We start from the raw sequence: 17,077 nt of genomic DNA, 5'->3' as shown, positions 1-17,077 counted from the left end.
TAGAAAGCAGTATGGAGTTACTTCAAAAAATTAAAAATGGCCTGACCAGGCAGTGGCGCAGTGGATGGAGTGTCGGACTGGGATGCAGAGGACCCAGGTTCGAGACCCTGAGGTCGCCAGTTTGAGCGCGGGCTCGTCTGGTTTGAGCAAGGCTCACCAGCTTGGACTAGGGTCGCTGGCTTGAGCAAGGCGCTACTAGGTCTGCTGTAGACCCGCGGTCAAGGCACATATGAGAAAGCAATCAATGAACAACTAAGGTGTCGCAATGAAAAACTGATGCTTGATGCTTCTCATCTCTCTCCATTCCTGTCTGTCTGTCCCTGTCTATCCCTCTCTCTGACTCTCTCTCTGTCTCTGTAAAAAAAAGGAAAAAAAAATTAAAGTGAAATTGCCTTATGACCCAGCAATTCTACTTCTGGGAATATATCCAAAGAAACCCGAAACACTTAATTCGAAAGAATATATGCATCTCTATGTTCATTACAGCGTTATCTATAATAGCCAACATTTGGAAGCAGTCCAAGTGTCCATCAGTAGATGAGCAGATAAAAAGCAATGGTACATTTATACAATGAAATACTACTCAGCCGTAAAAAAAAAAAAAAAGGAGGAAATCCTACCTTTTGCAACAACACAGATGGACCTGGAGATTTTTTTTTTAATTGATTTTTAGAGAGGGGTGGGGAGAGGGAGGGAGAGAGAGAGAGAGAGAGAGAGAGAGAGAGAAAGAGAAGGGGGGGAAACAGGAAGCATCCACTTAAAGTTGTTGCTTCCTGTATAGGCCTTGACTGGGCAAACCCAGGGATTCGAACCAGCGACCTCAGAGTTCCAGGCTGACACTTTATCTATTGCACCACCACAGGTTGTGTGGACCTGGAGATTATTATGCTAAGTGAAGTAAGTCAGTCAGAGAAAGACAAGTACCATATGATTTCACTTATATGTGGAATCTAGTGAACAAAATAACAAACAAAATATAAACAGATAGATAGATAGATATGGAGAACAGACTGACAACTGTCAGAGGGGCTGGGGGTTGGGGGGCTGGGTAAAAAAGGTGAAGGGATTAAGCAAAGAATATAAAAAGGTATAGATAGACAAAAAAGTGTGGGGGTTACAGGAGGGTAAAAGGGTAGAGGAGGTGGAGGAGGATAGAGGGGAGATAGTGATAAAAAGAGACTTGACGGGGTAGGGAACACACATTGCAATATACAGATGATGTATTGTAGAATTGTGCACTTGAAACATGTATAATTTTATTAACCAATGTCACATCAATAAACTCAGTAAAATTTTGAAAAGAAAAAAAAAGTTAATGCAACAATTTAGCCCCAGTCTATGTTAGTGCTCTGTCAGCAAGAATGCAAAAGTAAGGACAAATACAAGACATATTAAAATGAAAGACATAATAGAACTGGATGACAAAGAAATTATGATGGGTAAAGAAGATAGAGAAGTGGAATATTAAATAGATGTTTCAAGCTTAGGAAAGGGAAAAATATTGTTGCCATTACAAAAAGAAAACAACAATAATGAAACATGAAAGATAAGACTGGAAAAGTATGGCTGGCCTTTGAATGCCTACTATCTCACTTCTTCACCTCCTTTAAACAGGTTTAAACAGGTTCTTCCTCCTATATTTAACCTATATTGGTTAAAGGTAGCACCGTTGTTTATTCATTCATCCACTCATCTATTACAAACTGGTAACTAAGGATTTTAAAGTAAGTAGACAGATATGGTCTTGCCATCACAGTCTTACAGACTAGCAAGGAAAAGTGAAATTAAAAAAGAAATTACAAAAGCACTGATTACAGAGAAGAGCAGGATGCTAAGGTAATATAACAAACAATCCTAATCATAAACCCCGTCCCTCAAACAAAAGAACCTCACTGTCCTCCCTTATCATCATCATTGCATCTTTAAGTGAAATTTAACCTAACTCCAACCCTGGTCAGATAGCTCGGTTGGTTAGACCATCATCCCAAAGCACAGAGGTTGCCAGTTCAATCCCTGGTTAAGGCACATACAGGAACAGATCTGTGTTCCTGTCTCTCCCTTTCTCTTCCTCTAAAATCAATAAATAACATTTCTTTAAATTTTTAAAAATAACTTACAGTTGCCTCTGTCTGAAAGCTTTTCACACACTCCTTTCCAGCTGGACTGGCAAATTCCCATGTGTTCATGAGAATCTACTCAAGAGTCACTTCCTCTAGGAAGGCCTTCCCTGGCCACTTCCTTGCCCCTTGTAGAATCTGCTTTCTTTCCTTCGTTTTTCTTCTCTGTAATCCCATAATATCCTGTGCATACCTCCATACAGAGCTATTCCCACTCTGACTGGTGGTTTCCTTGAGGGTAGAAATTGTGTCTTGTCCATCTCTGAAATTCTTATTTCTAGTACAGTGACTAGCTAAGAATAAGATACTGAGGTGATGACATAAAAGATCCAAATGGAGTTATCTCCCAGTGAAAGGACAGACTGGAACATCGGTGTCAGGGTTGGAAAATGGAGATCTTATATTCTACTGCTTCAGGTAGTGGTAGTGGTAGGATCTCTAAAAATAGATAAAATCTTAGCAAAATAAATATGAAATATAGAGGAAAAGGCAAAGAGTTTCTCAATGTGTATACACATTAGAGTAAAACCAGTCTGTCCTGGTCACAATTTTAACCTATCATATCTCTGATCAGAATCAATAATCTATTACTTGTCATACCTGCTTCTCTATATGGTTAAAAACAAAGTAGGAGAGAAATATAAATAAGAAATCATTTGGATATTTTAAAGTTTATTAATACTAGGAGCAAGGGAAACAGAAACAAACAAAAAAGACCATTTTTAACCAATCAGTCATATGTATTAAACATGTCTAAGATTTCTAGGTGCTATAAGGAGTATGACACAGTAGAGGACTAATATAATCTAGTTGGAAAGATGTTATATAAAAGTAAAATGATACAAGGCAGTGTAAAATGTGTCACATACAAAGGTAAAAGTTTTCAGAAGAGAATAAAAGAAATCCTTTCTTGACAAGAATCAATTCTTCCTAATTTATCTTTTTACCATTTTGGATTTTGATAAATTGAGCTTTCCTGAAAGAGATTCAGTAGGCTTATAATGTAATTATACAAAAAATCAGAATAACAGTGATTGCCTCCTGAAGGATATGGGTAGGCAGGGATTAACTAGGAATGTGAGGACACTCAATGAGATTAAGATAATGTTCTATATCAGTGCTTCTCAAATCCCCAGAATTCTATCACTGGCATCATTAAACTTGTTAGCAATGCAAATTCTCAGGCCCCACCTCAGACCTCCTGAATCAGAAACTCAGGGCACCAAGTGTTCCATCTTGATCACACCAAGCCATGTTTATCGCCACTGTCCTCAGCCAAACTTTGGACCTGATTAAATGCTTAGGATCTCCTCAAGCAAAACTCTGAGGTAGAATTGCAACAAACTAGCCCGGGCCACGTAGCACAGTTAGTCTGATACGCCAAGGTTGCTGGTTCGATCCCCAGTCAGGGCACATACAAGAAATCAACCAATAAATACATAAATAAGTAGAAAAACAAATTGATTTCTTTCTTTCTTTCTCCATCCCTCTCTCTCTAAAATCAATAAATTAAATAAAAAAGAATATGGATCTGGAATCAGATAGAACTGGGTTTACAGTAAGTTTCATTTTTGATAGAAAAAAAAATGCTTTCTATCTTAATAAATAAAAGCCAAGATCTTCCAGACCTGGCTTTAGAAGGAGATTCTGCACATAGGGTGGGATAACTGGAATTCACAGTGAGGACTTCTGTTTTCAAAGATTCACCTTCCCCTGGGGAACCCCTTGCTGACATTAGGGAGTGTTGCTTTCTCTTTAAATTTTCTGTCTCAGAGGTGAGTCTTCTCTTAACACTCCTGTGGTACACAGCTGAGACCAGGCTGGAACATTTGGTACTTTACTTACTAACTGCTCAGAGATACAAAAGGGAAATAAGCAGAGTTACTAGTGTGCTTCTGTGTAATCAATGTGGCTTGCAAGATAAAACTTTCAATTTGTGGTCTTCTGTTGGATTACCTGCTTCTTGGCTGTGACACACCTACCTGCCTTCCAGTGGCAGAAGCCATGCCTAACTCTTCTACCTGGGGTGCCTCCAGCATATTCAGATCACTCTAAACTCAGAGGAGAAGGCCTAAGAAAAAAAGGGGTCCTCTATCTTGCTAGCCTATTGTTTCATTTGAGAGAGGATACACTTCTTGCTGTGATCAACACCAGGTCTATATAACCCTTAGGGGAGGCCACAGTTACCAACAGAATATCTAATTATTATTCACAGAAGAAAAACACAAACAGTAGAGGGGTTTTGGAGTACATGTAGTTCCTTTTAATCATCTGGAGTTCCTTTTAATCATTTACCTCAGATTATACAATTTCCGATCATAGCTCAGTAATTTGGCACAAAATAGCTCTCAATAAATATTCCCTTCCTATTTATTTTCTTTTTTTTCACCATTCTTTGATTCTTAACACCATTTGATATTTAAAGAGTTACCCTTTGTTGTCCTTTTTTTTTGAGAGAGAGAGAGAGAATGACAAACATCAGTTTGTTGTTCCAGTTATTTATGCATTCATTGGTTGTTCCTTTTATGTGCCCTGTCTGGGGATCGAACTTGCAACATTGGCATGTTGGTACAAGGCTCCAACCAAGCTATTTGGCCAGCACCCAAATCTGTATTCTTATTGGTTATTATATCACATTACCTCAGAAATACTATTAGCAGAAAACTGTTCAGCAAAAGCATGGAAGAGAATTATTTAAGAGAGGGAAGAGGAAGTTGGAAAGAGAGGGATAGAGAAGGATGGAGAGGAAGGGAAAAGAAAGGAGGAAAAAAAGAAAACAGGAAAGGGAAGGATTTCACCAAAGCATAGAAGCCCATTGTGGATTGAATGTCAATGATGGAAACATTTAAAGTTAATATATGCACTTAGCATAAATGGAGAGAAGTACCTGACATAGCTAGCATTTGATTTGTGTTAATTCCCTTTCTTAGGAACAAAGACAAGAGCCATGTAGAAAAATGCTGTCTTAAGTTTAATCTTTTGAAAAAGTTCAACTGTAAAGATATTAGAACAGGAAGACAATTGGACTTTGGGTGATGGGAATGCAGCATAATCAAATGTCAAAATAACCTAGAGATATTTTCTCTGAACATACGTACCCTGATTTATGAATGTCACCCCATTAAAAAAAAGGATATTGCCCTGGCCGGCTGGCTCAGCGGTAGAGCATCGGCCTGGCGTGCGGGGGACCCGGGTTCGATTCCCGGCCAGGGCACATGGGAGAAGCGCCCACTTGCTTCTCCACTCCCCCCCCTCCTTCCTCTCTGTCTCTCTTCCCCTCCCGCAGCCAAGGCTCCATCGGAGCAAAGATGGCCCGGGCACTGGGGATGGCTCCTTGGCCTCTGCCCCAGGCGCTAGAGTGGCTCTGGTTGCGACAGAGCGACGCCCCGGAGGGGCAGAGCATCGCCCCCTGGTGGGCAGAGCGTCACCCCTGGTGGGCGTGCCGAGTGGATCCCGGTGGGGCGCAAGCGGGAGTCTGTCTGACTGTCTCTCCCTGTTTCCAGCTTCAGAAAAAAAAAAAAAAAAAAGGATATTAGAACAGATATCCATCAACAATAAAACACATTTCCTTACAGAAAATATTCTATAGGTAAGAAGAACCCAGAATTGTGGCAACTATAAAAGTTATACATCAGTTCTCCGTTCCAAACAAAAAGGGGAACAAACTGTCTCACTTCTCCAATATGTTTAAATGCAAAAATACATGCAAATTCATGAATTCATTAAACTGCAAAAGCATTTGCTTTCTTATTTACTTTAAGACAATAAGGTGTAATATCTTTCTGTATCTGCTAAAAGTCACAAAGATTCAAAGCACTTCAGATTTCAGGTGGCCTATGTACAAGTGGCCCTGCAAAAATACCCTCCCAACGAACATCAGCCAAACCCCTTCCTGTTTTTCACCTTGTATGTTTACTTTCACATCTGCTGCAAAAGATAAAAGCAACAATGGAGACATCAACCACATGACTGAGTCCTACCCGGAAATGAAGCTATGAAGCCAGAGTTGCTGTGAAATGGGTCTTTAGACACACAGGCTTAAAAATGTCACAGTGTAAGTCTGAATCAAATCCAAAGATCACCACTAGACAAAACCATACAGTGTATTTCTATATAGCCATATTTATATACAGTAATCGTATAGACACATTAATACCCAATTTAATTATAAAACAGTATGGGTCAAGATGCAAAAATTATTCTTCTTAACCAAAGATTATTCTCTCCCATCTTCATGAGGTCATATTTTCTCAAAGGGAACTAACTAACATGTATTTATTGATTATCTGTATGTGACAGGCACATTGCAAGGTTTATTTTTGCTGTTGTTGTTATTACTATATATCTGTGTAATGTGGATATTATCCTCATTTTACAGAAGAGGAAACTGAGGCACAGAAAAGTACTTTCACAAGATCACAATCACTAAGAAACCATTGGCTTTGGCAGAAGGCTTGCACGCAAACCTTTCCTTCCCCGCAAATCTCTCCTTCCCCAGCAAATCTCTCCTTCCCTGCTTGCTCCCGAACATCTTCAGTAAAAGTGCAGCAGGAAAGAATGTGGCTTTGAAGTCAATTTTCACTTGCCAGTTGTGTAACTTCAGATAAGTTACTTAACTTTTAACCTACTACTTAAAATGCAAAATTGAATTAATCACACCTACGTCACAGGGTTGTGGGGAGGCTTATATACAGAACTAATGGCTAACATATATATCTGGTGCCAGACACTATTCTAAATACTTCACATATATTAACTCATTTAATCATCATAACAACCTTAAAAGGTAAGTATTTTTTTATCACCTCCATGTTATACAATAAGTAACCTAAGGCAGAGAAGTTAAGCAACTTGCCTAAGGTCACTAGCTGAAGAGTGACACAACTAGAATATAAAGCCAGGCATTATGGCCCTGGAGCCCATACCTTCAACACCTATGTCATACCTATAAAGCACCCAGCACAGAGCCTGACTCATAATAAATCATCAATAAACACTAGCATTTTTATTTTACCTGGCATATAATATCACCCAGTAAATAGTGGCTAAAATGTTTTAAACCACATAGAGGAGCCAGAATTTTAACCCAGCTTTTACTGTGTGCTTTTCCCATAACTACATGCCTTTCCATGATATAGCACCACTAATCCTAAGTATTTTGTGCATGCCCAATCATGTCTCCTAATACAAGATCATTATACTTCCTTAGGACAGGAGTCATTCCTTCTATATTTTTGTGACCATATACATTCACAGGGTCCTGCTCATTATGTATAATCAATTAATATGTATTAAATAAATAATCATGCTATTCCTCTGCCCAAAATTCTCCCAAGAATACTCGTCTCAGAAAAACAAAACAAAAAAACGCAAAATCTGTAGCTTAGCCAACAGGCACTATATGAACTGCCCTTTCTCCAACCTATAACCTCTCTGAACTCAACTCCTACCATTTGCCCCTAGACCATTTTAATCCCACCATGCTGGTTTACTTAACGTTTTTCAGTGACAGCAAACATGCTTAACCTTCATCCATGCTGTTCTTCTGCCTGGAACGCTCTTCTCCAGATTATCACTCAGGATTCGGCTCAAGAGTCACCTCATCTGAGGTTGTCTCTGACCACTCCATCTAAAATATCCACCTCACCTCCCTCACTCTTTGTCTCCTTATTCTGCCTTCCCTGTTCCTCACTAAAATCTTATATTTTACCCATAATTTGTATACTTGTTTATTATTTGTCCTCTTTCACTAAAATGTAAGCTCCACAAGAATAGATACTTCTATTCTTTATTTTATTATCATAGGCTTTATTCACTGCATGTTCCAGTGCACTTAGAATAGTCCCTGGTGAATAGTATACAATTGACAAAAAGTCATTAAATTAATAAATGGTAGATGTATTGGCTATTTATTGTTGTACAACATATTACCCCCAAAATTTGGTGGCTTAAAACATCAAACATTTATTATCTCAGTTATTATGGGCCAGAAATTCAGGCATGGCTTAGCTGGGTGTCTTTGGCTCAGGGTCTCTCATGAGGTTGTAGCCAAGCCGTCAGCCAGGTTTGCGTTCATCTCAAGGATCTATTCTGCCTGGACAATCTGTTTCCAAGCCCACGCACATGGCTGCTGTCAGGTCTCAGAAGATCTGCTCCAAGCTCACTTACACAGTTACTGGCAGATGTTGGTTTCATACCATGTGGGCCTCGCCATGGGCTGCCTGAACATTCATAGGATATGGCAGCCAGTGATCTGAGTGACAGGGAGAGGGCCAGAGAATGTCAAAGATGAGAGTGCCCAAGACAGAAACCACAGCCTTTTGTAGCCTAATCGTGAAAGTGACATCCCACCACTATTCTATTCATTAGAAGTCAGTCACCAGGACTAGGTAATAAGTCAAGGGAAAGAATTACACAAGGGCATGAAGATAGAGGCAGGGATCACTAGGGCCGTCTTAAAGGCTGCCTACCTCAATAGGCATAGTAAAAATCTTTAAACAACAAAAAACACACCTTGCCCTTTGGCCACCTGATATATTCTTTATATTCCTCAAATATGATGTTATAATCATTGCACAATCATTCATCTCAGTGCTAGTCTTTTCAATCGTACAGAACACCAAAGGGAGCACACTAACTATTCTTTTTTTTTAGGTGAGAGTATCGGAGATAGTGAGGCAGACTCCCACATGCGCCCCACCAGGAACCCTGTCTAGGGCTGAAGCTGGAGTACAAAGCTATTTTTAGCACCTGAGGCTATCCTGCTAGAACAGAGCTATCCTCAACACCCAGGACCAAGCTGGAACCAATCAAGCCACTGGCTGTGGGGAAGGAAGAGGGAGAGAAGGGGGAGAAGGAGGAGGGGGAGAAGCAGATGGCCGCTTCTCCTGTGTGCCCTGACAGGGCATGGAACCTGGGAGGTCCATACAGTGGGCTGAAGCTTTATTCACTGAGCCACCACCAGGGCCTAGAGTACATTAACTAATGAACATTTCTTGTCAGCCAGTGTTCAATAAGTCATATTAGAGATAATGCAACAGCAAGGATCAGTCAACAAAAATAGCATCAGAAGAAAAAAGAATTATTACATAAATCTTGCTAATGTAGATAACACCAATTTTTTTAAAATATGGATCGAATACGGGTTGATATTATGGAAATACTGTTAATTTTCTTATGTAAATGCTATTGTGGTTATGTAGGATAACATCTTTATTCTTAGCATAGGCATACCGAAGTGGTTCAGGAATAAAGTGTTTTAGGAGTAAAGTGTCATATCTGCACCTTACTTACTTGCACTTATAAGAAATAGAATACATGTACACACATACAGAGACATAATCAGAAGCAGAGTCAGAATTATAATCCAGGTCTGAAATCTTAATTGTCCCGGAATTCACATTCTCATTACATCTCTGTATGTCCAATGTGTCCCCTATGTTAGCTACTATTTGTGTTTGGGGGAATGGGGAGGGCAAGGAAAGACATGACATTGACCCTTTGCCCTCCAGAAGCTGACAATCCTATTGGGGAATACAAATTTTATATGCAATATAAACAATATATGACAAATCTGGTATGGAACAAATAAATACTGCAAGAGTTCAGAAGAGGATACCAATAAACCTTCAGAGGATAAAATATCTTTAAAACCTCTTTTGTTTAACAGGTTTCTTATTCTTGGCCTCCTTTCCCTTAAGTACCTCTCCTTTTGTTTACTTGGCAACAACTGACTATTTCCTACCTAACAAAATTATCTGGAGACTATCTAAACATAAAATACATGTTTTGCCTGTTTGGAACACAGGATATGATTTTTTTAAATAAATATTGTTTACATTTTCACTGGAAAAACCACTAAATATAGTACTATCTGAATTTTCTTGCCTTCAGAAGCAATTGTGTTGTTACAAGTGTTGAGGATGCCAGAAAGCTTGAAGATTTAAAAATAACCTCACAAAGAGCTCATTTCCAACACCAGATGGAAAGAAATTACTCCAAAGACACGTGTGTGGGAGGACATATATACAACATCATATGACACCATGCAAAGGTTTATATAATTAGGTAATACCATCAAAACTAGCAGGACTCTGCAGGTAGTAAGTTAGCAACTGTATTGATTCTCTAAACCATTAAAAAAGATAAAAGGGCAAGAGAAACAGTAAGTGGGCGGTAGCAAAAAATAAGCCTTCACTTGAAGCTGCTTTCCATGTGTTCCTATCCACACTGAAATGGTTGGCAGGTAAAATCTGAGGGCTTAAATACTTGGAGCTCTTGACAGTTCTGCCTGTGTCCATATGGTCAAAACTGGGGTGGGGGGGGATGAATTTCAACAATCTGTACCAAGTGTATTATTAAGGTGAAACACTTTCACTTGAATGTATGTAGAACATCAAATTGGTAAATTACTTGACATATCAAGTAAAATAACACTTCTTTATAAGATATTTGATTTTTACACTCAAAGATGTAAAAATATGTTAAGATAGCATTGTGTTAAATGATTCTAATAGGGTTACTTAAATTATGTAAGCATTAAGTAATGGCTAAATAGCCATCACAAATGAAGCTTGGCATAGTATTATATACTCACAAATTACCAAAAGTATTACATTTCTATTACACTTGTGGGTCACAGGCTTAAATTTATTTCAAAATAACCCTATGCTTGAATGTTAACTCACTGACAGTTCCTCGTTTAAGACTTTTTCTCTCTCTTTAAAAAAAAAAAAAGAGAGAGAAAGAGAAAAACAGAGAACACACACACAGGGACAGACAGGAAGAGAAACAAGAAGCATCAACTCATAGTTGCGGCACCCTAGTTCTTCGCTGATTGCTTTCTCATATGTGCCTTGACCAGGGGGCTCCAGCTGAGCCAGTGATCCCTTGCTCAAGCCAGCGACCTTGGGGCTCAAGCTACTATGGGGTCATGTCAATGACCCCACACTCAAGCAGAGTCCGCACTCAAGCCGGCAACCTCAGGGTTTCAAACCTGGGTCCTCAGCGTCCCAAGTCCAAACTCTATCCACTGTGTCACCCCCTGGTCAGGCAAGACCTTTTTTTTTTAATGTTTATCTTACTGATTTTAGAGAGAGGCAAGGAGGTAAGAGACAGAGCGAAAAGGGAACATTGATCTGTTCCTATATGTGCCCTGACCAGGGATCAAACTGGTAACTTCTACGCTTCTGGACAATGCTCTAACCAACCAAGCCACCCAGCCAGGGCCATTTAAGACTTTTAATCATAACTTTTTATGGTTCAATGCAGATATTATCAACATATAAAATAAAAGTCTTCTGAGTGAGTATTAATGTAGAAAGGGCCTAAACCTCAGTCTATGTTATGTCCAGTGCTAAAATTCAGACATGCCTGACCAGGCGGTGGTGCAGTGGATAGAGCGTCGAACTGAGATGCAGAGGACCCAGGTTCGAGACCCCGAGGTTGCCAGCTTGAGCACAGGCTCATCTGGTTTAAGCAAAGCTCACCAGCTTGGACCCAAGGTCGCTGGCTCCAGCAAGGTTGCTCGGTCTGCTGAAGGCCCACGGTCAAGGCACATATGAGAGAGCAATCAATGAACAACTAAGGTGTTGCAACGCGCAATGAAAAACTAATGATTGATGCCTCTCATCTCTCTCCGTTCCTGTCTGTCTGTCCCTGTCTATCCCTCTCTCTGACTCACTCTGTCTCTGTAAAAACAAACAAACAAACAAAAAAAAACAATTAAAATTCAGACATGCAGGTTGCATTTATAAATCACATATAAATACAAGAGTATATTTTATACCCTATTTTATCTTATTATTTCCACCTATTTCCAAAAAAAATTGGCCTGACCTGTGGTGGCACCGTGGATAAAACTTCAACCTGGAACACTGAGGTTGCTGGTTCGAAACCCTGAGCTTGCCTAGTCAAAGCACATACAGGAAGCAACTACTATGAGTTGATGCTTCCTGTTTGTTCAACCCCCCCCCCCCCCGACCCTGTCCCTCTCATCTCTCTAAAAATCAATAAATAAAATTTTTTTTAATTTGAAGTGTTCCTATCCTTATTAATAAATAATATTAATAAGATTAAAATATAGATATTAATTGAGCATCTACTGCTTCTTTCAATCTTATTTATTAATATAAATGTTTAGTCATAGTTCCTATTCATTACATCAAACAATCTTGCCTCTTCCTACCCACTCTGAAAGATTACTTTAACCCTACCCAAGCTCTACTCCACCTAGCTCAGCAACAATTTAATTTCTACAAATAAAGATTACCCTGAAAGTTAAGAATGATAGGAGAAGGCCTAGATTAATTGAGGAGAAGTGACCCAAAGAGCCTTCAGTCATAGAAGGGAGAGAGTAGCAATTTAATAAACAATCACAGTTTAATCCATATGATTTGTCTTGGAGATAATACAAGATAACTGCAAAATGAGAACCGGTCTTAATAAATGCAATAAAATAAATAAATATTAAAACAAACATGATGCCAGAATGGCTCTGGAATTTCTATGTAGAAGGGACTTTCAGAGGTAACATATTTACCTAGGTGACTTTGGGGAAAAGCTGATAAAGATTAGAGGGTAGGGTATATTAAAGTCTCTCCAAGTCATTCATTGAATTGTATTGGCCAAATCCATAGTGTGTTGCTTTCCTTTAAAGTTAAAAGAACTAGCCAATTTATTTTCAAATACTTCAAGATGGATACAATCCCATATGAATAAAAATAATTAGCAAAAACAAGTGTAAAGAGACTTTGATCATAATCACATTCTCCCACTAAGTTTTCCTAAAGACCAACACTTGAAGTAATGGCAGCAAGGCATTTAATTCTAAGTAAGATCAGCACTCAAAATAAAATATCAAGATCTTTCTAAGATCTCCAATTTCTCAATACTGTCCATAGCTATAGCTTTTTTCTTTTTCCTTCTCACTGTGTATTCATTAAACAGCAGCAGAGTAAATCAAAATACTAATCTAAGACAGTATGTACACCACAGTATTTGTTATGCTGCATTTTACTGAACAAATTATAACCCCACTCACAAAAAGGCCACACAGTAAATTACCAATGACATACCAACAAACTTAAATAGACAACAAAAATTAACATATATACATATATATATATATTAGGGGTTTTTTTGGAATCTGGTTCTTCTCTAAAATCTATTATAAATGCAGTGAATCAATTACCTTCCAATAATTCTATATTCTCTATATAAGGCCTATAACTGATCAATTCATCATGTTATTTTTATTACCCTTTTAAAAGTTTTTAAAAGTTTCATCTTTGGAGACACTATTCAGAAAAAAGCAAAGTTTCTCATTAGAAAAAAGTTATGCCTGACCAGGCGGTGGCGCAGTGGATAGAGCATCGGATTGGGATGCGGAGGACCCAGGTTCGAGACCCCGAGGTCGCCAGCTTGAGCACGGGCTCATCTGGCTTGAGCACGGGCTCATCTGGTTTGAACAAAAGCTCACCAGCTTGGACCCAAGGTCGCTGGCTGGAGCAAGGGGTTACTGGGGTTACTCCGTCTACCGATGGCCCGCGGTCAAGGCACATATGAGAAAGCAATCAAGGAACAACTAAGCTGTCATAATGAAAAACTGATGATTGATGCTTCTCATCTCTCTCCGTTCCTGTCTGTCTGTCCCTATCCCTCTCTCTGACTCTCTCTCTGACCCTGAAAAAAAAATTTTTTTTAAATAAAAAAAAAGAAAAAAGTTATTAGAGTTGTTATTGTTTACGTCACAAATTAAAAAAAAGTGATTCCATGCTCAAGAAATAGGGGGAAAATAATTCCTTTAGAGGAAGCAATAAATCTGCATATGAATATGCATATGACCAATCACAAATCTAATGAGATTCTTGGAAAAGTACACTGGCAGCACTTGGGCTGGCTTTCTTCGGTAACAAGAAAACAGATTGTAGTCTAAACCTACACTCCTCTTGATTTCAGAACCAAAGTCAGCCCCCAATGGCCATTGATATTCTAAAGTTATAATAGCAAATCACCAATACAAAATTGGATTTGAAAATTCAGAATACAATATAAGCAAGGCCAATCACTCACATCACAAATTGTAGACTGACCATCTATTTTATAACATAATCCACTGGTAAGCATATCAAAGCACCTGAAGAGAATTCAAGAATCCCTTGACTACTACTAGGCAACATTTCTGACAAGCTTAACTGAAAGCTTTCTTAGGAACAGGAGGAAGGAAACCAAATAGCACTGTAATCACACGATCTCTCATAATATGAATTTGTTTAAAATTAAGACCATAAACTAAGAAATGAGATGAAAAGCTAGCTCTGTAATTTCCAGAAATGTTAAATTCAAGCTGCACACAAGAAAACATCACACTGGTGAACTTTAAATGTGGGGCACAAACCTGACAAAAGAGAACAACAGGAAAAATATAGAGGTTATATCTCAACCAAAAACCACAACCATTTTTTTCAGAGGGGACAGAAATCATTTAAAATCATTTGTTATGGAAATGCTGAGGTCACTGGTTCGAAACCCTGGGCTTGCTTGGTCAAGGCACATATGGGAGTTGATGCTTCCAGCTCCTCCCCCCTTCTCTCTCTCTGTCTCTTCTCTCTCTCTCTCTCCCTCTCTGTCTCTCTCTCCTCTCTGTCTCTCTCTCTCTCTCCCTTTCTCTCTCCTCTCTAAAATGAATAAATAAAATTTTAAAAAAAAGAAATAAAAATTATTTTTTTTAAAAATCATTTGTTAATTTATATATTAGAAGTGTTTCTCATGGAAAAAAGATAAGATGAAAGCACTTTTAAATATACAAAGAGGGAGATTTATGTATTATTTAGTTAATATATAAATTATCATGTTATTTTATATAATCTATGGAGATTAAGCTTACTTTAACACATAGGTCTATTCACCATATCTACTATTTTAAAGCAATAATTATGATTTGAACATTTAACAAACATTAAGGAAATGTTGGCCCTTAGACAACCAAGAAAGAGAACAGATGCAGAAAGCAAGCAGAGATAAAACTTTCTTCTACTAGCTTACGCTATTTGCTGACCACCGGAGTTCCCAACATTAATTGGTAGAAATTCTTAGCTTTGAGTAGAATGGAAGCCTGAGTTTTTCTTAATCTACCATCAACCATCAACTACCATAATGGCTGCACACACTGGTACAGCACTTAGGGTCTAAAGCCTTTTAATGAACACCAGTTAAAGAAAATTTAAATGTCTGGCCATACTAATGAAGCTCAAAGAAAATTCAAAACAAAATAAAATATTTCATCAAGTTCTTCAACATGGGGAATTTTTTCCCACACTTCAAATTACTAATATAGTTAACAATTTTAAGGTAAGAGAACTGAAAGTGGTCAGGAGGAAAATACACGTATGACAAGCATAGATGAAACCACATGGCCAAAGGTACAGAGATGAGAAAGTATGGGTTATTACTGAGCAGCTCTTTTTGGTTGGAAACTATAAGTAATAAGGATAATACCTACAGGAACTAAGGATAAATTTGTGTTATTTTAGGCAGTTAAAAAATAATAATAAAGGTGGAAAGGTAGACTGAGGCCATAACTATGCAAGGACTTACCTGTAAGGTAAGTATTTGGTATAAAAGACTGGTATAAATGTTGAGAGAATTTTGGTGAGGCTTAAAAATTAAAAACATTTATTTCTAAGCCTAAATTCAACTATACAAGGAAAAAAGTGTAGTTTTGTTACTAGAAGGAAAGGAATCAGGTTAGTATGCCGAGCTTGGGTCTAACAGTGAGTTCAGTTTTAATAGTGGCAAAGACACTGTACTTCAGTTTCCCCAGGGCTCAGCACAATGCCTATCTTTACCTTAAATAAACCTTCTTATTGAAAGCACTCTGAATTAGCACCTTCATTCCAAGGCAAACTGATAGCTCAGTTATTATACTCACGTTTTTAATCTATCATTTATTGAGTGCTTACTGTATGCCAGACATTCTGCTATATACTCTACATGGATTATATTAATAAATTCCTGATAAACTATTTTATAAAACCAAAAATTGTACAGCCAACAAAGAACTTACACGTTTCCACTTTAGAGAAAAGGAAAACGAAGAGTAGTTAAGTTTCCATAGAAAGTAAGGGTTAATGATATACTCAACAAAATTGGGATGAGAATTATACAAAGGAAATATAGTATATCAAATAGTATAGATATATGTAACATACATGAGATATCTTGTGCATATATACTTAATTAAAAGAATGAAACAACTAAAATTTATGGCGGGCTGAAAACAGTAATGATTAACAGCATTGAGTACAGTATATCCTCAAGAGAGTAAGACATAACCATGTCTTACAATTTTCCCTAAAAACAGAAAGAACAAAATAGCAGCTGTGAAATCACCCAGACTACTAAAAAAAGCTCAGTATCTCTTAAAAAAAAAAACACAACACACCAAAAAAAACCCCAACTATCTCCTAATCAGCAAAAGATGCCGAAAACCGACAAGTCTCCACAGACTAGTCATTTATGGTAGGTAGGGTACAGTTAGAGAAACAACAGGATGACAGTCGCTGTCATGTGGGCAGAAACCAATCCGTCAGCAATTTGTTTCACGTGAGATCACTTTCTCTCTCCAGAGAATGCCTGATCCTGGGAAGAATAAACCAGTTTTGGCAAAACCCCCATCAGGAAGAATAGCCTGCTGATGATTCTTACAGGGCGAGCCTCCAGCCAGTCTCTCCACAGGTATTTAAAAAAAAAAAAAAAGGCAGCCCAGTGTGCAGGAGGAAATATTTCTAAGCCGACAGATGCGCGAACTGAAAAAGGAGGTCACGAAGCTGAGAGAATAGATTTAACCCTTTGGTCACGGGAACCGTGAAGACTGGGGGCGGGGGGGGGGGCGTTTGCGACCTCCGGGTTGGCGAATTTTTTTTAATAATGCGGGTGTCTATGGCGGGAAGGCCTTAAAG

General features: G+C 38.4%; 1 protein-coding gene across 15 annotated transcripts in view; it reads right to left on the bottom strand.

The window, feature by feature from the left end:
* Positions 1-17,077, bottom strand: part of EPB41 (erythrocyte membrane protein band 4.1) — a 169,028-nt gene that overhangs the window by 134,609 nt on the left and 17,342 nt on the right. The window lies entirely within an intron of this gene.

The sequence above is a fragment of the Saccopteryx leptura genome, chromosome 3, assembly GCF_036850995.1.
Source record: "Saccopteryx leptura isolate mSacLep1 chromosome 3, mSacLep1_pri_phased_curated, whole genome shotgun sequence".
Classification (NCBI taxonomy): domain Eukaryota; kingdom Metazoa; phylum Chordata; class Mammalia; order Chiroptera; family Emballonuridae; genus Saccopteryx; species Saccopteryx leptura.
Note: the sequence above shows the minus strand (reverse complement) of the source record. Positions and strands in the feature narration are given on the sequence as shown.